Source organism: Callithrix jacchus, chromosome 11 (genome assembly GCF_049354715.1).
Source record: "Callithrix jacchus isolate 240 chromosome 11, calJac240_pri, whole genome shotgun sequence".
Lineage (NCBI taxonomy): Eukaryota > Metazoa > Chordata > Mammalia > Primates > Cebidae > Callithrix > Callithrix jacchus.
In genome coordinates, this window is record NC_133512.1 from 35,549,960 (window position 1) to 35,574,552 (window position 24,593).

The 24,593-nt window shown below is 40.8% G+C and overlaps 1 protein-coding gene and 1 long non-coding RNA gene across 7 annotated transcripts in view; one reads left to right on the top strand and one right to left on the bottom strand.

Moving 5' to 3' along the window:
• The window catches only part of LOC118143664 (uncharacterized), a 215,908-nt gene that overhangs the window by 184,297 nt on the left and 7,018 nt on the right, over nucleotides 1–24,593 (top strand). The gene's annotated exons all lie outside the window — the stretch shown is intronic.
• LOC118143662 (uncharacterized) overlaps nucleotides 16,613–24,593 on the bottom strand; it is a 38,930-nt gene continuing 30,949 nt past the window's right edge. The window contains exon 4 of the long non-coding RNA XR_004727942.3: nucleotides 16,613–16,934. This is a non-coding gene — a long non-coding RNA (uncharacterized LOC118143662). The remainder of the gene's footprint in view (nucleotides 16,935–24,593) is intronic.

Sequence of the window (24,593 nt, forward strand, 5' to 3'; positions counted from 1 at the left end):
TCCATACCCTTGCTAGGTATCCCCAGATCCCAGTACCTTCCTCTTATTCTAATCATCTGATCTTCTCTCCCTTTCTTTCTAAATCCTTCTTCTCCTTTCTCTCTGTCTTTCTCTTTCTCTGTCTCTTTTCTCCCCCTGCTTTTCCCTCTTCACACCTGCACAGATGTATCATCTCCATATTTGCAATTGTGAAGTTCTTTGAGTTGCTAATAACAGAAACCAACTCTGACTGGTTCCAAAAAAGAAGGGGAAATTTATTTGAAGGCTCCAGAGACATCTCACGAACCAAAAGTTGAACAATCATGAGAAATGGCTCTGGAGTCCACTGCTATTACCTGAACTTAATGCTAGGAATTCGTAATCTTTTTTTCATTCCTGGTTTCAAATTCCTGGGAGAAAGAATCTGACCAACTCAAACCTTTCCCCGGATCACCTGTATAAATAGAGGTGCATGATTGTGTTGTGAGATGAGACCATTTTCGGTCTGCCCATGTCTAATGGGCTTTTCCCAGCATTCATAAACTAGGCAGCAACCCAAATGGCTGTGCACTGGAATGTCAATCCAGTCCTGGTCGTACAGTGGATCTACTTAGATGGATCATAGTAGTGACTGCAATTTCCATCTTCCCTCTAACAACCACTGCTCTTCAGTGGGATTCACTGTTACTAAGACGATAGTCTTGCCTGGTGCTTCAGCCTGGCTGTTATCACCAGTCCTTCACCATCCTCATCCACGGTACGCAAGTAAACAGTCATACAAACCCAAATCTGTGTGTGAGAAAAGAGAGAACCAAACTAGTCAGAAAAACAAAAGCTCTGGGGATAATTACAAATAATTTACAAAGATTTTTCAACTGTAATTGGTCTTGAATCACAGCAAATAGATCAATATACTTACGAATTACTATTTATTTATTTGTCCATTTATAACGTTTTCTGAGTCTTGATTTTGTGCTGGATTCTACTTGAGGCCATGGGCACAATGATGAGCAACATTAGGCAAGTCCCTGATCTTGGATCTTCTGGTCTAGCATGGATGATCAGAAACAGCCTCAGGGAACTGTGTGTAACTTACAACTGTTTTAAGTTCTCCAGGGAGAGGTATGAGGGTCTATGAACACATTTAATGGGAAGTCTGGGGAGTCTTCCCTGAGGAACTGATGCTGGCTCTGAGATCAGAAGGCTGGGAGTGGGGGTGTCAAGGAGGAGAAATTGAGAGGAGCCTTTCAGGCAGAGAGCAGGGTATGTGTGGGTTCTGGAGCCCGCAGGAGCCTGGTACATTTGAGGAACTGGGAATCCAGTATGCATTTAGAAAGTAGAGTTGAGAGGAGCAGGGTAGGAGGCAGAAAACACAGCAGAAAGGGCCAGCCTTTGTGATTAGGTTACAGTTTTGTCTGAGAAACCACAGAGGGGCTTTTAAGCTTCAGTGTAAGGGGATCAAAGTCAAGCTTGGAAATGATCATTCTGGCTGTTGTGTAGAGAATAAATTGAAAGGGATTGAGAGAGGATGTAGACAGAGTAGGGAACACACTGAGTGAAATCTGGAAACAACTATTGTGAAATGTCTGTTTATTCATAAAGTTAGCAGAAAGTCAAAATTTTCTGATAATTTTATGACTATTTTCAATTTGAACCTGCCAATCATTATAGTTTGAGATTATGTGAATAAAATAGCAATAACATCAAGACAGAAATGTTAAGTGACTAAGATTTGCCCCAGATGATGAAACAATGATGTCAAGCATAAGTCCAGCATAATTCCTAGGTTTCTGGTTTGAGTTAAAAATGTTTGTTGTGACTGCCTAGGCTGTCTCCTTTATTTCTCCTAAAGAGTAGGTTAGCCACCGGGAAGGAGCCATCTTGGTTATGCCTTTTCTTCAGCTGGTCAAATTCCTAACTCAGCCTACATATATAATAGTTTTCCCTTGTCATCCACCAAATTGGAGACTCTACATTTTTGTGCTTCCATTTTTTTTCTAAAGCCTGTAAATATTATTTTGGGGACTGCAGGAAATAACAAATTTAGATACTTAAGTCATTATGAAAAATGTCCTTGAAAACTCTGGTAGTTTATGATTCACTCTAACAGAAATTTATTGAACACGTCCTTAGACATTTCAAATGTAGCATTTTAAACATTGGCTATTGCTTATGATGATGGAGAGTTTGAGGCAATCTGAGTGTTCAGTATCAGATGGGAAGGCTTTGTGGTGGACATAGAAGCTAGAAGGAATAGGTTAGACATCCACATAAATAACATGGATGGATCTTATTGATACAGACCTGTGTTCAGTACACAATTATTTCAGTGAGGAAGGGAGAGTTCGGGTTTGCATATTTCAGACTCACAATACAATTTAATTTTCCTATAAGAATTTTAATAATTTGTTCCTTCCTTCTTTCCTCCCTTCTTCTCTTCAATCATTTAGTTAGTATTTTTTGATTGCCAGGCACTATGCTGGGCTCTAGGGATTCTGTAAAGAATGACATAGGTGATATTATTCCTCTCATGAAACAGCAGGACCAACAATAACAGATAATTATATAAATAAATGCATGGTTACACATGGTGATGAATTCCTTGAAGGAAAATTACACATTGCTAAATTATAGACAGATAGACAATGGTAGGCCTCTTTAAGGAAGTAACAATTGAGCTGAGACCTAAAGAATCGGATTTTCCCAGAAGAAGCAGGAGAAGAATATGTCAATCAGCAGGAATAGCATGCACAACTGACTCCAAAGGAAAGGGGCCCAGTGTCCATCCATGAGAAACTGAAAAGAAGCTGATATAGGTACACATATGAGGGAGTGGGGCTGGGATGCAAGATTGTGCTAGAGAAACATGCAGAGAGGCCCCCTAGGTCTTGTTACTAATCTAAGATGTTAACCAACAATCAGTATCTGTTGAAGGGTTTTGAGTTGGGGAATAAAATGATTTGATTGGCATGATAAGATTGTGTCTTTGCCATAAGGAGAAAGGACTGGAATAGGAATAAGGAAAAACTGTTAGGAGATTTCCCGGGAGTTCAGGAAAGAAGTGGCTTAGACAAGGTGGGTGGTAGTGGAGAAGGAGAGAAGTTGGATGGATATGAGAGATATTCCAATGATAGAATAAACAGAACTTTGTGTTATATTGGATATGATGGTGAGAGTGGTGGAATCAAGGATAACGCCTAGATTTCTGGCTTGAGCAATTCAGTAAATGTTGATAGCATTTACTGACTGAGACAGGCTGGAGGAAGGCCACATTTTCAAGAAAGAATAAAGAGATCCATTTTGGACATGTTAAGAATCCTGTGTAATTGTGTGCAGTTGGGTCTAGAGTTGAAAGAGCAATCACAGTTATATAAATAAATGTGAAAGTGATGTTTATGGAGAATAGAAAACATATTTAAAGTCATTAGAATACATGAGTTAGCTAAGAGGGAGAGTATATACTAGGAAGAGAAGGGGCCCCAGAGTGGAGCCCTGAGGGCATCCAGTTTTAGAAAAGGAAAAACTAGGACCAGATGCCTTGGCTGATGCCTGTGACCCCAGCATTTAGGAGACTGAGGTCAGAGGATTACTTGAGTTGAGGAGTTTGAGGCCAGCTTGGGAAAGATGGCAAGACCCTGGCTCTACAAAACAACTAAAAAATTAGCCAAGCATGTTGGTGCATATCTGTAGTCCCAGCTACTCCAGAGGTGGAAGCAAGAGGATTGCTTGAGCCCCAGAGGTTGAGGTTGCAGTGATCATCCCATTGCACTCCAGCCTGGGTAGCAAAGTGAGACCTTATCTGTTAAAAAAATATAAAGAAAAGAAAAGAAAGAGCCAGGAAAGGACAGGGAGAAGGAGAGTCCAGGAGAAAACCCAGAAGTGTGGTGCCATGGAAGTCAAGAGAACAGGGTATTTTGTGAAGAAAGTGATTACTGTGTTGAGTGGTGCTGAGACACTGAGTAAACTAAGATTGGAGAAGGTTCAGTGGATTTGGCAAGACGGAGATCATTAGTGACCTTGCACAGAACAGTTTGAGAGATAGTGGAGGTGGGAGAAGTCAGCTTACAGTTGGATTAATTGTGAATGGGAAATGAAAAGTGGAGGCGGCATATGTACACAAGTCCTTCAGCAAGTATGACTATGAAGGGATCTAAGAAAATAAGTTAGCATATGGAGGGGACTGTATTGGACATCTCTTCTATGTTACTTTAAATCCTCTTGGCTCTGCTCTTAGCCTAGCCACTGCCTTGCTGTTTTGAGCTCCTCTCAGGCTTAACTTGGTCTTGCCTTTCTTTGAGCCCTTCCCTCTCACCTCCTACTCTAGGGCTTCACTGTTGTGTGGCTGTGGGAACATCTGAAGGAACTTTTCAGCATTCATGCCTATGCAACCCAGAACCAGGGGAGTTGACATCCAAGGATGACCCTTGACTAGAGGCAATAAAAGCTGATAGATAAATGCTTTCCTCTTTTCTCTCTTTGGTGGACAATTTTAAGACCCATTGCATATGTTTGCTCAAAAAATCCTATGGGATTGAGCATCAGGTTTTTACAGACATTTTTAGTCTGTACAGTGACTAAAAAAAATGCATCTCTGTATTGGCTTCACTTCATTCTCTACTTTGCCCCTCTTTTCCCCACCTTAGAATCACTTCTAGATAAACCACCTACCTGGATACTAGAGCATGATAGAAAGGATCCAGTAGAAAAGGAACAGATGGAAACACAAAAGAGAGAAAGGATAACTAATGGAACAAGGCCTTTGGGAAGGTGAGAGTAGACGGGATCCAGAGTCCTGCAGACAGGAGAACAAATAAAGATGAATTTGGGGCAGGTCTGTTTGTAGTTTGGGGGTTGTACAGATGAGAGAGTTCCTGTAATAGAATTTAACCAGAGAAGCAATTGAATATATATATCCTACTGAATATCTGTGTTCTATATATAGAGAGAGATTTATTGCAAGGAATTGACTTGCGTGGTTGTGGGAATGTCTCCAAAATTCACAGGGCAGGCTGTGAGGAAGAGCAGGCTGGAACTCTCAGGCATAAAATGAAATGTCCAAGGCAGAATTTCTTCATCAGAAGAGGAAATTTTTTAACTAGCAATAATTTTTAAACTAGCAACCATAGGTGTGTATTCCAGCACGGAGCAAACAAGGGTCTGTTTCCCAGATGCACTAGCCCTCTTCCACATTCCAACCCATTCATTATAAACAACAGCAGCCCATGAACTGCATCACATTTTCCAATGAATGGCCTGCATTACATCTCATCAGCACTATGAAACCACATGTGATAGAAAACTTGTCCTTTCTATGACAAAGAAAAACTCAGTGATTCCTTAAAAATAGAAAACATATGAGCCATGTTCCCTCAACACACTGCAGTGAGACTCAAATTAGCAATGACAAGAAAACTACTCATAACACTTGGAAATGTTAAAACATTATTCTAAATAATTTTTGGGTCAAAAGGAACTCAGAACTGAAACTGAGACTTATTTAGGTAAATTGATGGTAAGACTACTATATATTAAAAAGGGGGTACAGACAAAGGCATGTTAAAATACTCCCCTCAGATGACTTTAAAATACCTTTTTAGAAAATAGAATAAAATAAACATAATTATGTATTCAACTCTAGAAGCTAGAAGAAGAGGATCAAAATTAGGCCTGGTATGGTTGCTCACATCTATAATTTCAGCACTTTGGGAGGCTGAGGCAGGCAGATCACTTGAAGTCAGGAGTTTAAGACCAGCCTGCCAACGTGGTGAGAACTCCGTCTTAACTAAAAATTCAAAAATTGGTCGGGCATGGTGGCACATGCCTGTAATCCTAGCTACTGGGGAGGCTGAGGCAGGAGAATCGCTTGAACCTAGGAGGCAGAGGTTGCAGTGAGCCGAGATTATGCTACTACACTCCAGCCTGGGCAACAGAGCAAGACTGTCTCCAAAAACAAAAAACAAGAAACAAAAATATAAAATTAACTCAATGAAATAGAATGTGGTGCAGAACTAAAGTGTAGAATTGATAAATAAAAGCTTGAGTTTATCCTTTACAAAATATACATGTCTGGGAATTTGTACATTTTAAAAAATACAATAAGTTTTAGGAGTGAGGAAGCATAAATAAGGAGATATGGAAATATTTCTCTGATTATAAGTAAGAGCCAACATTTATTGAGAGCTTTCTCAGGTACTATTGGTAATGTGTGGTTAAATAAACTATCCCTGCAACAGAATACTGGGCAAACATCAGATGGAAAGAGGTAAATCTACACATATGACACTGAAAGTTGACCACAACATACAAGCAAGTGAGAAAGGCAAGTTACAAAATTGAATACACATATGATCTCATTTTAAAAATATATATCTACTTGTCTGTATTTCTATTAACATCTATATTTTAAAAATCCAGAATAGTCTAGGGATTGGGACTGAGTCAGAGAAGAGAACTTTTTTACTTTATTCACTTCTACATTGTTTAATCTTTTTTTACAATATGCATGAATTACTTTTAATAAGTGCACGATATTTCTAACAGCCAGGACTTGAAATGTTCCCAACACAGAGATAATAAATACTGAAGGCGATGGACACCCCCAGAACTCTGACTTGATCATTACATGCTCTGTGCATGTAACAAAATATCATAGGTACCCCATAAATCTGTAAAATATTATATGTCAGTTTTTTAAACAGCAAAAATATAAGTACATGATGATAGTTTTAATAGCACTAAGTATGTTAAGCATGGTTATCAGTTTCTGGGAGACTGCTGTTTGGAGAACATTGTTTCACTTAGCGAGTGCTCAAAGCAGGGCTGTTCTGACAGTTTTGCTTCTGCTCCATACTACTTCTCTCAGTCTTAAAGAGAACATGCTTTGTTGTGGGCATGGCATATTTTGTGGTGTGCTCTTCAAGCACAATTACGAACTAATGAGTCATGATAATGGCACATATTTTCACAAGGAATGGAAACTTGACGTGAATTTCAGGATGCTTGAAAGGGTAAAGTTGAGATACGCAAGAACTGCAGGCTCTTGAGGACTGTATTGGTAAAGTCCCAGTTGAACAAGACCTTTTGGTATCTCTATCAACAGAGGGACTGAGGCTGTGGCTGTCTTTGTCCAGTAGGGCACAGGCACTGGATGCTACTCCGTTGCAAAGCATCAGCCAGCCTGGCTTGGCACCCAGACCAGTTTTATATTATAACTTAGCATGGTTTTATTTTTCTTTATGCTTTCTTCATGTCTGACTGTCTCTTACTTCTGGCACAGCTATTGTTTCAACACATTTCTACTGAGAAGTTTTAAGGGTGTCTGGTAATGATTTGCGATTCTTCCTGGCTGGTAGTGGCAACTTTTGAAGTTACCAGCAAGCTATTCTTTCAAGGCTGGGAATGAAGTTTGTTGTTTGCTTTCTCTTTCACTGACTGACTGATGAACAGAATAATTTTAAGCTTAAGAGGAACCATCAAGATTAAATCATTAAATGAAATGTATTGAGAGCCTATTATGCTCTGAATCTTATTTTCTGTGCTTTGGAGTTTTACTTTCTTGGTGGAGAGCTTAATGTCAGTGTGAACCAGGACTAGCTGGAGAACTTGTTAGCCACAGATTGCTGGGCCTTATTGGAGTTTCTGACTCAGTAGGTCTGGGCTGGGGCCCAAGGGTTTGGATTTCTAGCAAATGCTCTAGAGAGTTTCTCTAGAGTAGCACTATGCAATAGAAATATAAGGTGTGCCACAATTGCAAACTGTGTATGTAATTTCAAGTTTTCTAGAAACCATATTAAGAAAGTAAGAAGAGGTGAAATCTATTTTAATGGCATGTTATTTGATCTAATACAAAAATATTATTTCAATGTATAGTCAACATTACAAAAGTTATTAATGACTTATTTTATACTGTTTTTTGGAGGAGTAAGTCTTTGAAACCTGATATGTATTTTAGACTCACAGCACCTCTCAGTTGGGACTAGCTAAATTTCAAGTGCTGTATAGCCTCATGCGTCTGGTAGCCACTGTGTTGAGCAGTACAGCTCTGGAGTATCATAGAATCTAATATATCTTAACCATCCTTCTTCCCCAACATACCTGAGGGATAGGGTATATTTCCAACCCTAACAGTGACTCATTAAGACTACATTTTCTAGAAAATGTATAGGCAGTCCAGCCCCTTGTTTACTGGTGTTAGGGGCTAACAAAGCCCATGTGTGAAGATGGCAGGTATGACATACTTGACTCAGTAAGAATGCTGCATTTTGGGCAGGAGGGTCAATTCCAAGAAGAGCACAATGCTCTGTCCACATTTACCTAACATTGGAATCCTGTGGCTCCATAGGAGATGGCGCTTGGGGGAATAAGCAGAAAGAACTGTTTCACAGTACCTCAAAGGCCATGAGAGCATCAACAACATTCTTTTGAGACCTCTCTGTTAGAGTGGACTCTGACTCCTCAGTAAGGAGGAGTTGCAGGTTAATTCTGCAGCTTACTACAGAACACTGTAAACCTTGATGTGGTAGGGGCTCCAGTACCCTAGCTGTGGTGTCAGGAGCAGTAGTGCCCAGCAGATGCTTGGGGGAAGATGGCAGAGCAATGGCAAGACCTGAAAGAAGTGTCCTTGTTCAGGGAATACATGTGAGGTACCCTGGGAATGTCTAGAGACACTCATACAATGGCACTTAGGGGCTGAAGGTCATATTGATGTGTGGGACAGAGCCAGCAGCACCTGGTTGACTGTTGTTAGAGTGACCTCATTATGGGATAAATTCTGTAGGGGTTCAGAAGAAGGATTAGGTAGCAATATCAGGAAAGGCTGCATACAACAGGCCAAGACTGAGCTAGCCCTGGTGGTTTTAGATGTGCAAAGATGGGGCAATTGGGGTGAGGGAACTTTAGGCAGAGGAAACAACTGTAGAAAAGACCCAGGTGGGTGAGAAGCATTTTGACAGGAACAGTACATGTCTGGAGAAAACCAGAGAGTGCCAGGGCTGCAAAAGATAAGCAGAACCATACTATCTTGGACCTGGAACATCAGGCTTAGGACTTTGGTTTTTACTCCATAGGAAATGTAAACCCTTAAAGGTTTTTGAGCAGGGCTGTTATGAGTAGATTGCTGTTGTAGGGGAAGTAACTTGGCAGCTGCATGTAGGATAAAATATTTTGACAAGAGATTACAGCCAAGAAGCAGCCTTGTCCAGACGAGGGGTAAGGAGCTACCTGGGCCTGGAACTAGGGTTGAGGGCAGAGGTAAAGGGAAGAATGGAGTAGAAGTGATAGCACTTCACACAGGATGGTGGCAGGGATAGGAATAAAGAAGGGAAAGGGAAAGGTCAGAAGGCAGATGTTGAAAAGGTAGTGGTCAGGGAAGCAAGGAAGGAAAGGAGTGAGAGATGGGGGAGAAAGAAGAGAGAAGCATGAATGAGAAAGAAAGAGAAGAGAGGGAGAGAAGACGCATGATACCAAAGATTTGAAGCCAGTGGAACTGTCACCTCTGTAGGACCATGCATTGGTACTGAATGTGATTGGCTAAATTCATTCTGACTGTGACCCTTTCCTGATAGTTACTGGGAGAAGTGTGGGCAGCAGAATGAGTGTCCCTTATGACATGGCTCCCCATCCTCCAGGCTACGGACTGGTACTCCTACACGGTATGGGTCTGTGGCCTGTTAGGAACTGGGCCGCACAGCAGAAGGTGAGTGGTGAGCGAGTAAGTGAAGCTTCATCTGTATTTACAGCCACTCCCCATTGCTCACATTACTGCCTGAGCTCCACCCCACCTCCTGTCAGATCAGCAGCAGCCTAAGGTTCTCTAAAGGGCATGAACCCTACTGTAAACTGCATATTGGAGGGATCTAGGCTGTGCACTTATGAGAATCTGATGCCTGATGATCTGTCACTGTCTCCTGTCACCCCCAGATAGGACTGTCTAGTTGCAGGAAAACAAGCTCAGGGCTTCCGCTGATTCTACATTATGGTGAGTTGTATAATTATTTAATTATGTGTTACAGCATAATAATAATAGAAATAAAGTACACAATAAATGTAATCCACATGACTCATCCCAAAACCATCCCCCCAACTTGCTTGTCTGTGGAAAAGTCATCTTCTGTGAACCCTGTCTCTGATGCCAAAAGGTTGGAGACTGCTGCTTTATAAAACAGTTCTACCATAAGATAGTAACACATCCCTGTTGCTAGGAGACACATTCCAGTCTTCTGCTGAGAAGGGGAGAGACGACTAATTCCTAACCAGGTCAGCTAACATTCAGAAAAGATTTTAAATTTGATCCAAGACAGATTTTGCTCAAATTTGAGATTGAGGCAGTAGTTCTCTAACTCCCTTCCCAGCCCCCAGGACAGTGCCATCCACCTTTTCTTGCCAACACCTGTCCCAAGGCGGGGGGTGGGGGGGAGCTCTGCAGTGTTGCTTGGGCACCACTGGAACGTGTCAAGGATGCAGCTGTGGCAGCAGCCGGGCTGTTTGCTTGATGCTCTCAGCCTCACATAACACCACCATGAGACAGGCAACTGTATCACTCTCAAGTGGCAGATTGGAAGCCCAGACTTAGAGAAATGGCTAGAAATGATAGCAAAAATCACCTGCAGGGCAAAAATCTAAGCCCTTATTTTACACTGTTGAACCAAGAAAGAGGAGAAAATGTACCCTATAGTAAAATTCAGGGGGGAAAACCATTTGTGCTTCATTTTGTCTACAGATCGCATTTTGACTATATTATAGTGGTTTTTTTTTTTCTTTTTTTTTTTGGTATGCATTGTGGAAGGGAGACATTAAGGAGTTTGAAAAACTTATTTTAAACCCTTGTGTTTGTTTGGTAAGAAATTTACCCTTTTATTTCCCCTGGAAGAAAGCTAACAACTCTGGACTGTTGACAGACATTCCCTTTTGGTGTCCCAACTCTTCCTGAAGCAAAAATGAGGTAATAAAATTTCTAAGCAAATATGTAATCACTGTAATTTGCATATTATTTTCATAACCAGAGATGCAGGGATTTTCTCCTTCTGTGGGAGAAACCCCATCACAGAACTTTCTTAGATTTTATCTTGTATCAAATTTCCTGCCTTAGACATATGAACATATTATAATCTGACCTATCCTCCCTCCCCATCTTCCAGCCTTTTTTAAATAACTAAATTATATTACTGTACTCAAATTCTCATCTTGCACAACAGCAGGAAATCCATTCTCTTCCAGACTCTTCCAGACTCTTCCAGAGCACTCTAGAGAGAGTGATTTCTTACTACCTATAACAGCTCCTGAAGGCTTCTGCCTCTCTCCAAGATATGCTCCAAGAATAAATAGTTTCTCCTTCATTCTCTAAGACATTGCTAATACAACATAAATTATAGTGGTTAATCAGTTTCCTAAAAGATGACGATGGCAAAGAGAAATTACAAAGCACAAAGTAAAGCCCTCAGATATCAAGATCCTCTTCAGCAATTCCATTTCAGTGAGACCTTTCTTCTTTTCTCTTCGTGTTCTGGCTGGCGGCTGGGACCCCATGCCTCACTCAACCCCAGGCCTTCTTTGCTTTTCTCCCAAACTCCCAGGTCCCAAACTCTGCAGAGAAAAATGAAAATACATCAACTGAAGCAAACTAACAAAAACTTCTCTTCCTCAGAAACCCAATCCACAACTCTCTGCTTAAGGAAGACCCACCTTTACTTAATTAAGATGACATTTACCTCCTTTTGTAACAAGTTTCCCCATTTCAGTTTAGCCTAGGCCTTATCTCAGACAGTCAAAAAGGCTTTTAAAGCCTTTCTAACAAAAGAGGTATTTTCCTCTAAAGATTGATCCACTACCCACCTAGCAACAGCCACAATCTGTAAGCAGATTTTTGTTCCCACATTATCAATCTGAAATATTTACTTTTCTGCTGCTTTGTCCTTACTTATATCCAATGGTACAGTTAAACATTAAAAAAGGCTGTTTCTGGGATTAAAGAATATGTGAAGAAGACAAGAGTCAACAAGGAAATTCCTTATACATATTTAGTATGCATGAAGATATTCAAACTCTTTTGTAAGGGTAGCTGAGAGAAACTCCTTTCAGGCAAAGTCAGGCAAGCAAGTTTTATTAACCTGCCAGGCCGCTAGGTAGCAATCAGAGGAGGCAGCCCCAGCTGACAAGACACGGGTTTATATGGGGTGAGAGGAAGCATAAGGGAGTTTTAGGTAACAGGCACAGAGATAAGTTTGTTAACTTGTAACAGACCTACAATACATCATTCTGTGACTTTTGTGGTAGCAGTCTTTAAAAAAAAAAAAACAGAAATCAGATTTTTTTTTATAAATATGTGTCAAACAGGAATTCACAAGCATGGATAACCAACATGTTTTCCCTGTCCTTGCCAGCCCGAGCTGCCCGTGCTGCCTGGAAAGCTATAATCAGGTGTTGCTTAATTGTTGCAAGTCTGGCAGCCTTGATGTGGTGGCTAGGTAGGGTTCAGGAATGCAGCTGCCAAGCAATCAGATGGGGGTGGGGTTAGCCTACGGGGAGGGGGTTTTCTGAGGCAGCACAGCTCCGACCCTAACATCTTTAAAACCATGTGAAGAAAGATGGTATCAGAGAAAATCCACATTTGGGGTTCAGGAAGATGACAGGAAGATGGCCGACCACTAACAGCTCAGGACTGTAGCTCCCAGTGAAAGCCCAGAGAACGAGACGACGCCACACTTTTAGAAAAATTTTCGTCACTCACCGATCAGCCGATTCCCAGTGGAGGAGCCCCATGGGTTGCCAGCGTGACTCTTGTGGCCGATGCAGCGGTTTTGCCGTCTAGGCGCAGCAGCTCTTCATGCAGAGCCAACGGGACTGCTTCCCCTACTGACCGGAGTTTGGAGCTCCGGGAAGTCAGAGCCGCTTGTTGCGGACTCAAGAGGGAAGCCAGACCAGAGATTCCCGGGCAGAAGAGCACCATCAGTCTTATCGCTGCTATTTAGGCCGCCACAGTGGGTTGCTCGGTTCCCAGCACTGGGAATCAATAAGTCGGACGTCGACTCAGAAAACTAATTAGAAAGGCGGTTCATCTACAATGAAGGGAAAAAAACAGCCTAAGAAGGCCAAGTATACTCAAAATCAGAACCCATCAGCAACAGAACAAGCCCTGATGGAAAAGGACTCATCAGCAACTGAACAAGCCCTGATGGAAAAGGACTCATCAGTAACGGAACAAGCCCTGATGGAAAAGGACTGTGTTCCATTATCTGAAGTAGGCTTTAAAAGGTGGATGATAAGAAACTTCTGGGAGTTAAAGGAACTTGTTCTAACCCAATGTAAAGAAACTAAGAACTTGGAAAAAAGGTTCGATGAAATGTTGAAAAGAATAGACAATATAGAGAGGAATACAAATGAACTTATGGAGTTGAAAAATACAACATGAGAACTTAGTGAAATTTGTACAAGCTTAAACAGCTGAATGGATCAAGCAGAAGAAAGGGTATCAGAGGTCGAAGATCAACTTAATGAAACAAAACAACAAGACAAGAATAGAGAAAAAAGGATAAAAAGGAATGAGCAAAGTCTCCAAGCAATATGGGACTATGTGAAAAGACCTAATATAAGCTTGATTGGTGTACCTGAATGTGACGGAGAGAATGAATTCAAGCTGGAAAATACTCTCCAGGACATTATCCAGGAAAATTTTCCTAATTTAGCAAAGCAGGACACTATTCAACCCCAGGCAATACAGAGAACACCACAAAGATATTCCTCAAGTAGACCAACCCCAAGGCACATAATCGTTAGATTCACCAAGATCGAAACGAAGGAGAAAATATTAAGGGCAGCCAGAGAGAAAGATCAAGTTACCCATAAAGGTAAGCCTGTTAGGCTTACAGCAGATCTCTCAACGGAAACCCTATAAGCTAGAAGAGAGTGGGGGCCAATATTCAATATACTTAATCAACAGAACTTTCATCCCAGAATATCATATCCTGCCAATTTAAGCTTTACATTTGAAGGAAAAATAAAATCTTTCAGGAACAAGCAAGTACTCAGAGATTTTATTACCACCAGGCCTGCTCTACAAGAACTTCTAAAAGAAGCATTATACACAGAAAGGAACAACCAGTATGACCCTTTCTAAAAATACACCAAAAAGTAAAGAGCATTAACATAAAGAAGAATTTTTATAAACGAAAGGACAAAATAGCCAGTTAATATCAAATGGCAGCAACCCTAAATTTAAATTGACCAAATCTCCCAATTAAAAGATACAGACAAAATCTAACGGTATATCCAAAGATATACATAGACTCAAAATAAAGGGTTGGAAAAAAAAAAATGTACCAACCAAATGGAGAGCAAAAATAAATAAATAAAAAGCAGGAGTTGCAATTTTCACATTTGACAAAATAGATTTCAAAGCTACAAGGATACAAGGGTAAAAGGATTAATGTAATAATAAGAGATCTTAACACCCAGATACATAAGACCCATAATGAGATTTAGATTCAATGAGACAGAAAATTGATAATGATATCCGGGACTGGAACTAAGATCCAGAACAAATAAACTCAATAGAGCTCTCCATTTTAAACACACAAAATATATATTATCCACAAAATCTAATGATATATCTAAAGATATACAAAGACTCAAAACAAGGGGATGGAAAAAAAACTCACCAACCAAATGAAGAGCAAAAATAAATAAATAAAAAGCAGGAGTTGCAATTCTCACATTTAATAAAATAGATTTCAAAGCTACAAGGATGCAAGGGTAAAAGGATTAATGCAACAATAAGAGATCTTAACACCCAGATACATAAGACACATAAAGAGATTTAGAGTCAACGAGACAACAAATTGATAACGATATCCAGGACTTGAACTCAGAGCCAGAACAAATAAACACAATAGAGGTCTCCATTTTAAACACATAAAATATGCATTAACCACTTTAAACACTCAAAATATTGATCGGCCATTATTGAAACCCATTTTAGGAATGAAGTAATATTCCCTTTTCCCTCTTTTTCTTTTTTTTCCCTTCTTTAAAAAAGTAAAAATAAAAATAAAAAAATAAATAAAAAAGAAAAAAGAAAATGTCACTGAAGTGTAAATAAAAAAAAAAAAAAAAAAATAGAAAGGAAGATGACAGACCTGCATTCAAATCCAAGTCCATCTAACCATTTTATTTTTTGTTATTGGACAAGTCACTAATTTCTGTAAAGCAGGAATAAACATACCTATATCATAGATTGTAAAAAATGAGCAAATTTATATAAAGCCCTTGGTATCTAGCAGGGTGGCTCAATAAATATTCCTTCTCTTCCCACTCCTCAGGCTAGTGAACTGCTATTGTTAGCCCACATAAGCTATGCCTTAATACTTTAGGGTAACCAAAGGAATAAGAAGATTGTTCATTAGGGGGGTTACAAGCCACACCCATTGAATAACCTTTTCTTTTGTATTCTTGTTGCCGTTAGTATCTCCCTACCTTGCCTCTGTCTTTTCTACTCCCCATTCCCTCTCTCCTCAGGGTCATTTATTACTTGCTATAAAATGGGAAACTGGCCATTGGATGGAGCCAAAACTAGTGCTTGTTCTAATTAATGAGTAATATTTTATGTTTCTTTTTTTTCTTCATCCAAATAATAATTTAAAAGTTTACTTTCTACAAAACAAAGAAAATGAATAAACAGGCTTTTAAGTATATTGATCTCAGTTGATTTGGGGAGGCGGGGATGGAGATCTGCTGGTTCTTGATAAGAAAGAGATTCCTTAGTTTGCTTTAAATCACTTTATGTCTTCTTTTGATTTTATTATTATTCACATCTTCAGACTGTAGAATGAACAAACCACACACACTCTGCAGTTATCACCCCAGGTGTCCGAAACCTAGGAATCATCCTTGAAGCCTCTTCTTTCTTCCTATCCCACAGCAATCTGTCAGCAAATATTTTTGGGGCTCCCTCCAAAACATATTTTGCATCCACCCACTTTCCAAATCTGCACAATAAACAGAATAGTGTTGCTAGACTTAGCAAATAAAAATACAGGACAGCACAGTTAATACCAAATTTTGGATAAACAACAGGTAATGTTTTGTATGTAAAATATTATTAAAATATTTTTTATTCTCCTTAAATTATTCATTGTTTATCTGACAAATTTAACTGGATGTCCTGTATTTTATCTGGCAAGTCTAAACTGGAATAATCTCTTTAAAAATGTAGATCAAGGCTGAGGTGGGAGGATCACGTGAGCCCAGGAAGTTGAGGCTGCAGTGAGCCATGATTGCTGCATTGCCCTCTAGCCTGGGCAACAGAGCCAGACCCTGTCTCAAAAAAATGTATATCAGATCTCATCAATCCACCAATGACTTCCAATTGCCTTCTAAATAAAAGCCAAACTCCCTGCTCTGGTCTTCAAGGCTTCCATAGACTGACCCTCCTGTCTGGCCTGAGCCATACCACTCTCTTTTTTTATGCCTCCATCTTTGTGTTAGCCATATTCCTGTTTGCAGGCCCAGTCAAGTCTGTTGGATGTGTGTTTCTTCAGGCTGCAGTTGTCTTCCCCACACCTTTACCTGGTTGGCTGTGTAACCAAACTCAGGTCGGGGCTGCTCCTTACTTGAAAGCCAAAAACTCAAGAGGCTAGCTTTGATCAAAGGAAAGTTAGCTTTATTTGAGAAGCCAGCAACTTGGGGGAGGCAGTGAACTAGTGTTCAAAGACCACCTCACTGAGCTGCATCTCCAGATAAGGGGTTTTTAAGGGAAATTAGGGGAAATGATGATCAAAACATTCTTGTGAAATGGACGCAGTCTCAGGCAGGCCATTCGTCATTACTTTCCTGGTCAATGTGCTGCAGCTCCTGAAGATGCATCACCTGTTCTGATCAGGGTGGGCAGCCCATTTTCGGAGTTGTTGGTTCTTTTTCTCTCTCTTGAAGGTCCTGTTTTCCTGAAGCTGTTTTTAATAAATAATCTAAAAATTCAAGCAAAGTAGTAATTATGTTTAAGTGAGAAAGTGTTTCTCTAGCATGGAGTCAGTGCTGTTATAGCTTCTTTTTGTCAATCTGGTCTGAGCCAGTTTGTCTCCTTCTTAAAGGGAACTTATCTGCTGACTAATCTAACTCAGCTCCCTTATCCATCTTTGTTACATCACTTTGTTATTTTCTTTATAACACACATCCCAGACTGAGATTCTCTTGTCTATTGCCTCCTTCACTGAGCTCCATAAGATCAGGAAATAGATGGGACCTTTATCTTGTTACAGCCCTAATATTTAGAATAGAGTCTGGCATATAGTAAGGTCCTCAGTAAGTGCTTTTAAATGAAGATTCTGTCTAGTCCAGCAAAGAGGTAGCTTTTAACACTGCTTTGTGACAGACACATCAGCCCAGAGGGAATGACAGAAACTGCATTATTGCTTGTTGAATTGTATTTTGTACTTTTCTGACTCAAGTTTCTGTACTGACAGGCTAAGAATAAAATTTACATTATCTACTACTATGTGAAAAGCATTAGAAAATGGTATATGTCATATGACCCTTATAATACTTATAACACAATAAATATTTTGTTGAATGAATCATGTTTTTCTAAAAATGTCTATATAAAAATGTCTGGAAAATGGCCTGGAAAATAAACACACAAATGCAAAAAGTAGATATTTCTGGGAATGAGATTATAAATCATACTTATTTTTTCATTTAGTTATTTTTAGTACAAGCATATAATCATAATCACTTTTAGAATCGGAAAAATACAACAAAGTCACTTCAATTTTTTAAAGAAAAAGATTTACCCATAAAAACTTGATATTTCAAGTGAAGTGTATCAAAGTATATAAACTGATGGTTTGCAGAGAACTATAAATAACTTTTAAAGAGATGAAGATAAGCCCAATGTCAGAGAAATACAGATTAAAACTACTCTGAAATACTGTTTTCACCCATTAAACAAAAATCCAAAAGCTCAATAATACACTTTATTGGCAAGGCTTAGAGGAAAATAGCAGCTTATATATGTCTGTTGGGATTATGAAGTGATACAACCTATATAAAGGTCAATTTGGTAAAACTTAAAATTTCTTTCTTTCTTTTTTTTTTTTTTTTTGAGATGGAGTCTCACTCTGTCGCCAGCCTGGAGTGCAGTGGCTCGATCTCGGCTTACTGCAACCTCTGCCTCCCGGGTTCAAGCGATTCTCCTGCCTCAGCCTCCTGGGTAGCTGGCACTACAGGTGCGCTCCACCACGCCCAGCTAATTCTTTTATACTGTTAGTAGAGACCACGTTTCGCCATGTTGGCTAGGATGGTCTCAATCTCCTGAGCTCATAATCTGCCCGCCTCCACCTCCCAAAGTGCTGGAATTACAGGCATGAGCAACCACGCCCAGCCCATACTTATCAGAATTTCTATTGCATAAACAAGAGGTTGGCAAACTATAGCCTGTGGGCTGCTGTCTTTGTATAGCCCATGAGGTAAGAAAGGCTTGTGCATTTTTAAATTGTTGCAGCAAAAATCAAGAGAAGAATACTATTTTACAGCATATGAAAATGATATGAAATTCAAATTTTAGTCTCCATAAATAAAGTTTTATTGGAACACAGCCATGTTCATTCATTTACATGTTGTCTATGGCTGCTTTTGCACTACTGTGGCAGAGTCGAGAGTTGAGACAGGGACCATATGGCCTGAAAAACTAAAATATTTACTATCTGGACCTTTACAGAAAACATTTGCCAATCTACTTTTAGCAGAAATCATTTGACCAGTAACTACCCTTTGAGCAATTTGTTTTATGTAGTTGCACAGGTACAAAATGAAATACTCAGCATTGTTTATAAAGCATGTAATTAATTATAATAAACAAAATATCTGTTGTAGGTAAATTTAATAAATTCTGGTATATCCATACTATGGCATAGTAGTGGCTGTAAAAAAGGATAAACGTGTTTTAGGTACCGATATAGAAAGATATGCAGGCCTTATTGTTATGTGAAAAAACTGCACATATTGTCAAATTCTTCCATGTTGAACAACTTTCGGGTCACCATTTCCATTGTATTCTATGCACATGGCACCCCTGGAGTTGTGCAACAGCAGCTGCCCTCATAACATGCCATTGCTGTGTAAATTGGAGGGGGAACAGGTATTCATATATGCTGACATGTGTATACACAACCTTTCCTGTGTGGATGTGACATGAGATGCTTCTAACAAAGCTTGCCTATTGGAGATGTGGGAGCTGGACTAAGCAGAGACAGAAATAGAAGGGAGGCTTTTGACTGTATCTCCTTTTGGTAGCCTTTGGATATTTCAACCATGGAATGACTGGATGTCCTATTCAAAAATTAATATTCAGTCCTTTTTTTTTTTTTTCTGAGACAGAGTCTCACTCTGTGGCCCAGGCTGGAGGATGATGGCACATTCTTGGCTCATTGCAACCTCGTCCCAGGTTCAAGCAATTCTCCTGCCTCAGCCTCCCGAGTAGCTGGGACTACAGGCTCCTGCCACCATGCTTGGCTAATTTTTATATTTTTAGTAGAGATGGGGTTTCACCATGTTGCCCAGGGTGGTCTCGAACTTCTGAGCTCAGGCAATCTGCCCGCCTCAGCCTCCCAAAGTGCTAGGATTACAGGCGTGAGCCATTGTGCCTGGCAAAAATTAAATACTCTTTGAAGGAATGAAAAATAATATCTAATTCTTAGGAGAGTCTGGTTTGTTTATCTTTTTCAGCAAAGACAGTTGTCAGCCCACCAGTGCTGTCTTGCCAGCTGCACCTTCCTCTTTGCAATCTGCATTCTGATTCTCTGCTTTCTCGTACACAGTTCACCCCGCAACTTCACGCACGCCTCTCCACCCTGTCCTTCTCACCACCTGCTATATGCCTTATGCTCTGTGAAACTCCTGCTTTGTAGGGATGAGCTCACCTTAACGCTAACCTGTGCTTGTCCCTTACCTGCCTCTCTTGGCCCTATGGCTCTCAGTCTCCCTAAAGGCCCTGGGCTTCCTGCAGAATTTCCAGGCAGTCTTCACCTCCTCTCAAGCCCCTTCTTATCTTCAGCAGTGAAGGGGGTTGGGCAGGATTGCCTCACCCCGCGGGGCCATTTCTAGGCCATTTCCCAAGACACAGGTGTCTTCCTTTCTCATTCATCTTTTGGACTCCATGTCATCTATCCACACTGTCCTCTTCAAATCAGTGATACTATGGCCTCGTGTCTGCTCATGGCCACCTCCACGTCTTCATGGGGTTCTTTCTTCTCCCCATGCAGGTCATCCTCCATTACTCCACATCTTTCTCCTTCTCCTCTACAATGCCCCTGAGGGGTATCCCCCACTTCTGGAATCCTTACCTCAGGCTTCTTTCTGTTGGATCACAGCTCTCAGCTGTCTGCTCTCTCCTTTGCTCAAGACAATTCTCCCCACTCTGATTACCACAGTAACCTTCCCTGTGCCTCAGTCCCCTCTGTCTGACCTCCCACGAAGCCTGCCATGCCACACCCACCAGCAGCCCATGTGGCATGTCTTCTCCATCTCCCCTTTATGCTGCTTATGGTGGAAGCTACAGAACAGACCTATTCTGGGGTCCTGATTTCAACCTCTAATATGCTGTGAATTTTTTTTTTTTTTTGAGACAGTGTCTCTGGTATGGTTTGGGTGGGTCCCCACCCAAATCTCACCTTGAATTGTAATAACCCCAAGTGCCAAGGGTGAGGCCAGGTGGAGATAATTGAATCATGGGGGCAGTTTCCCCCATACCGTTCTTGTGGTACTGAGTCTCATAAGATCTGATGGTTTTGTAAGTGGGAGTTCCCCTGCACAAGCTCTCTTGCTTGTTGCCATCTAAGACATGACTTTTCTTCTGCCATGATTGTAAGCCCTCCCCAGCCATGTGGAACTGTGAGTCAATTACATCTCTTTCCTTGATAAATTACCCAGTCTCAGATTGTCTTTATTAGCCTCATGAGTACAGACTAATACAGTCTCAGTCTATAATTCAGGCTGGAGTGCAGTGGCACAAACACATCTCACTGCATCACTGCAGCTTCTACCTCCCAGGCTCAAGTGATCCTCCTGTCTGACCCTTCCAAGTAGCGAGGATCACAGGCATGCAACACCATGCCCAGCTAATTTTTTTTTTTCATGTTATAGAGATGGGATCTGGCCATATCACCATCACCCAAATAGTCTTTTTATGTCTGCTTTCTCCTTTAACTCTAATGAAGTGGTTCTCAAACTTTGCCCTTTGTAATCACCTGGAAAGCTTTTAAAAATCCCAAAGCACAGGATGCACCCCTTACCAACTAAATCAGAATGTTCAAGGATGGGAACCAGACATCAATATTTTGTGAAGCTCTTCAGCAAAGTTTGGAACCACCACTGTAGTGTTTCTGGTTCATGCTCATTCTTAGGGAGGACCTCAGTGCTGAGAATTGAGACCACTTGCATCGGTGAACAGAGCTTACCTCTCAGAACTAAGCACTATGACCATCTCTATCAACATGACAACTACTCTTTCCAGGGAATTATTGTCTGTAAATCAATAAGTAACTTCCCTATTTGTTTTTGGCCAAGCAAATAGTTTGCTCACCTGGAAAACAGCTGTCTTCTCAGGACAATAGATTATTTACCTGGGCAAACAGTTCACTTGTCAAACCGCTGTTTGCTTATCCAAAACTTGATTTTTCACCTTGCCCTGTTCACCAAGACTAACCAGTCATGTCATGAATTTTGACCATTCCCAATCAGATCCCCATTTAAATGATTCGCCTTGAGAAATGCAAATCAGAACCACAATGAAATACCATCTCACACCAGTCAAGAATGGCAATTATTAAAAAGTCAAGAAACAACAGATGCTGGTGAGGCTTTGGAGAAATAGGAACACTTTTACATTCCTGGTGGGAATATAAATTAGTTCAACCATAGTGGAAGACAGTGTGGCAGTTCCTCAAGGATCTAGAACCAGAAATACCATTTGACCCAGTAATCCCATTACTGGGTATATAGCCAAAAATATATAAATTATTCTATTATAAAGATACATGCACTGCCAGATGCAATGGCTCATGCCTGTAATCCCAGAACTTTAGAGGCGGAGGCGGGCATGTCATGAGGTCAACAGATCAAGACTATCCTGGCCAACTTGGTGAAACCCCATCTCTATTAAAAATGCAAAAAATTGCAGGATGTGGTGGTACACACCTGTAGTCCCAGCTACTCGGGAGGTTGAGGTAGGATAATTGCTTGAAACAGGAAAAATGGAAGTTGCAGTGAGCCGGGATTGCGCCACTGCATTCCAGCCTGGCAATAGAGCGAGACTCTGTCTCAAAAAAAAAAAAAAAATTAGCTGGTGTGGTGGCATGTGCCTGTAGTCCCAGCTGCTCAGGAGACTGAGGTAGGAGAATCACTTGTGCCTGGGAGGTGGAGGTTGCAGTGAGCCTAGATTGTGTGACTGCACTCCAGCCTGGCAGCCTGGTAACAGTGAGACTCCATCTCAAAAGAAAAAAGATACCTGCACATATATATTTATTGCAGCACTATTCTCAATAACAAAGACATGGAACCAACCCAAATGCCCATAATGATAGACTGGATAAAGAAAATGTAGTACATATACATCATGGAATACTATGTAGCCACAAAAGGAATGAGATATCATGTCCTTTGCAGGGACATGGATGAAGGTGGAAGCTGTCATCCTCAGCAAACTAACACAGGAACAGAAAACCAAACACCACATGTTCTCACTCATAAGTGGGAGTTGAACAATGAGAATACATGGACACAGGGAGCAGAATAACACTGGGGCCTTTCAGAGGGTGAGGGGAGGGAGAGCATCAGGACAAATGGTTAATGCATGAGGGGCTTAAAACCTAGGTGATGGGTTGATAGGTGCAGCAAACCACCATGGCACACATACACCTGTATAACCAACTGGCATGTTCTGCACATGTATCCTAGAAATTAAAGTAAAAAATAAATAATAAAAAAATTTTACAAGACATAGGGAAACAAAAGGATTTGCCTTAAACCACTTGAACTCAGACCTATGAACTCCTGTAAATATCCACCCCTTAGTTTTGCTTGGTTCTAAGGGTTTTCTTTAGTCATTTGGGGAGCTGGTGTTTGACAGTGTAATTTCACTGACCTCATTTCACAACTTTAGGCTAGAATTCTGACCTCAGTCACATGAATCCCACTCTTTCCTAAAACTTCCCAGCCACTCTTCCCTTTGAAGTATCTTCTCTCTTCTGATTCTTTTTCTCCTATCATCCTGTGTACTGAGATTTGCTCACATTGACATGATCTTCATTTGAACCTGGTGGCTCTTTTCACAGCAAGGCAATATTCTTTCCTGTCCGAATACTTGAAAACATGAGGCACCACCACTGCCTCGCATTCCTGGTCAGCTATCTCTCCTGGCTTTCTTCTCACTCATCACATGTCTAAACCTTTTCTCCTACATCTTTCTAATGACCTATTTATTGCCACATTTAATAGACTTTCATCAGAGTTTGATGACTGTGGCACTGTTATTTTATCTCTCTCTCTTGCTTTTCTTTTTTGGCTTCCATGACATATCACTTTCCCAAGTGTCACTTATGTCACTCTCATTCTCTCACTTTCTCTCTCTCCTTCCTGCCTTTTCTCATTCCTCTTCCCCGCCCTACTCACCAACTGTGAGTACTCTCCAATACTGAAGACTACTCACACACCCTCCTCAAAGCCATTTATTCTCATGGTTTCAACCCTCACCTTGAGAACAACATCCACATCAGTAAATTAAGCACGGGAGACAGCAGACACTTCACAGACAAACACCCCTGGATTCATTCATCACCTAGTTGATGTGGATGAGCACATCATTTCCAGGGAATGTCTCATAGGACCAGATGGAATTGCCAGCAGAATCTACATCTGGATGTGAGAAGGGTAGGACTGCCCAGCAGTGGCTCCATAGCCTAGGACAGGACTTGCCCATATGATACCTGGCACATTCCCTTGACTGTCAATCTATCCCAGCAGCACTGCCTGCAGGACACAAGCCTCAGGTCTCTGCCTGACCCTCAACATAAATGGAATAAGGTTTATAAAAGGAAATGGGAAATGCCCTCTTTTTTTTTTTTTTAAATTGAGTCTTGTTCTGTTGCCCAGGCTGGAGCACAGTGATGTGATCTCTACTCGCTGTAACCTCCGCCTCCTGGGTTCAAGTGATTCTCCTGCCTCAGCCTCCTGAGTAGCTGGGATTACAGGTGCCCACTGCCATGCCTGGCTAATTTTTGTATCTTTTAGTAAAGATAGGGTTTCACCATTTTGGCCAGGCTGGTCTTCAACTCCTGACCTCAGGTGATCCACCTGCCTTGACCTCCCAAAGTGCTTAGATTACTGGTATGAGCCACCATACCTGGCCAAAATGCCCTCTTTTAATTTTTTTTTAAATTTTTAATGTTTGTGGATACATAGTAGGTATATATATTTATGGGGCACATGAAATGTTTTGATACAGGTATGCAATGTGTAAAATCACATCATGGAAAGGAAATGCCCTCTTGAGAAGAGAGAGGGCAACATGAATGGTTGGAAAACATGAGTGATCTTTTGTTGTAGTAAGCACACAGTGACTCTCTTGCCCTGAA